The sequence below is a fragment of the Oryctolagus cuniculus genome, chromosome 16 (genome assembly GCF_964237555.1).
Source record: "Oryctolagus cuniculus chromosome 16, mOryCun1.1, whole genome shotgun sequence".
NCBI lineage: Eukaryota > Metazoa > Chordata > Mammalia > Lagomorpha > Leporidae > Oryctolagus > Oryctolagus cuniculus.
The window spans coordinates 69,961,902-69,963,727 of NC_091447.1; positions in this window are offsets into that span (position 1 = coordinate 69,961,902).

Consider the following 1,826-nt stretch of genomic DNA (forward strand, 5'->3'; position numbering starts at 1 on the left):
GGACTTGGCTGTTCCACTTCTGCTATGGCCTGGGAAAGCAGTAGAATATGGCTGAAATACTTGGGTCCTTGTACCCATGTGGGAGACCTGGAAGAAGCTCCTGGCTTTGGATTGGTGCAGCTCTGGCCATTGCAGCCATTTGCGGAGTGAGCCATTGGATGGGAGACCTCTCTCTCTCTCTCTCTCTCTGTGCCTCTCCTCTCTCTGTGTAACTTTGACTTTCAAATAAATAAATAAATCTTTAAAAAAAAGCATATCATAAAAATTTCCCCCTTTCAGTAATTTCTTCTTGAACAATATGCAGTATACATGCAGCTACAGAAAACTACTCTGAACCTTTATCCTGCTTTCTGAAATAGTAAAATTATATTAAACTAGATTTCATGCAATAATAAGCTTATTAAAATATAAACCAAAAGAACACAATGACCATATATAAGCTGAAATGTGAAGCACAACCATATGATCTCCAGATAATTTATTTGTATGAATCCCAGGAATTTTTTTTTTTAGTGTCAGCAGCTTTCCTAAGTTCTAACTGATAGGCAAAGATTGTGTTTATAGGAGCTTTTTTCTAAGCTTTTAAAAAATTTATTTGAAAATATTGTATATAGAGGAGAGACCCAGAGAGATCTTCCTTCTGCTTTTTCACGTCACAGATGGCCTCATTGAGCAGGGCTGGGACAGAATGAGGCCAGGAACCAAGATCTTCATCTGGATTTCCCACATTGGTAGCATTTGCCCAAGTATTTGGATCATCTTTCATTGCTTTGCTCAGGCCATCAGCAGGAAGCTAGATCAAAAGCAGAACAGCCAGAACATGAACCAGTGCTCATATGGGGGGCTTGCATTGCAGACAGCAGGTTTACTTGCTATGTGACAATGCTGGCCTTGTTTTAATGCAACTTCTAAATGAAATTTTGAAGTTGTATGCATTGTAGTTTGCATGTAACTCAACTTTCTGCCATACTTAATGATATGTATCAGCATTTGAAGTAAGACAAATCAGAAAACACAATGGCTTAACAAATAGCCATTTGATTTGCAGTTCTTTTATTTATTTTTTGACAGGCAGAGTGGACAGTGAGAGAGAGAGAAAGGTCTTCCTTTTCCGTTGGTTCACTCCCCATTGGCCGCTGTGGCAGGCGTGCTGTGGCCGGCGCACCACGCTGATCTGAAGCCAGGAACCAAGTGCTTCTCCTGGTCTCCCATGTGGGTGCAGGGCTCAAGGACTTGGGCCATTCTCCACTGCACTCCTGGGCCACAGCAGAGAGCTGGACTGGAAGAGGAGCAACTGGGACAGAATCTGGCACCCCAACTGGGACTAGAACCCGGGGTGCCAGCACCTCAGGCAGAGGATTAGCCTATTGAGCCATGGTGCCAGCCCTGATTTGCAGTTCTGACCCAATGTTATGGGCTGCACTCAGCTGGGCAGTTCCTGTGATCACTCCAGGAGCAGAAATGAGAGTTTAGTCACTTGGAGAACTTATTGAGGCTTCACTTAAGTGTCTTGGGTTTGTGGTGAATCTTGGCTACATATTATCATTTTTTTGACAGGCAGAGTTAGTGAGAGAGAAAGGTCTTCCTTCTGTTGGTTCACCCCTAAATGGCCACTATGGCTAGCATGCTGCGCCAATCCAAAGCCAGGGCCACATGCTTCCTCCTGATCTCCCATGTGTGTGCAGAGGCCCAAGCACTTGGGTCATCCTCCACTCTGCCTTCCCAGGCCACAGCAGAGAGCTGGACTGGAAGAGGAGCAACCAGGACAGAACCAGCACCCCAACTGGGACTAGAACCTGGAGTACTGGTGCCACAAGCGGAGGATT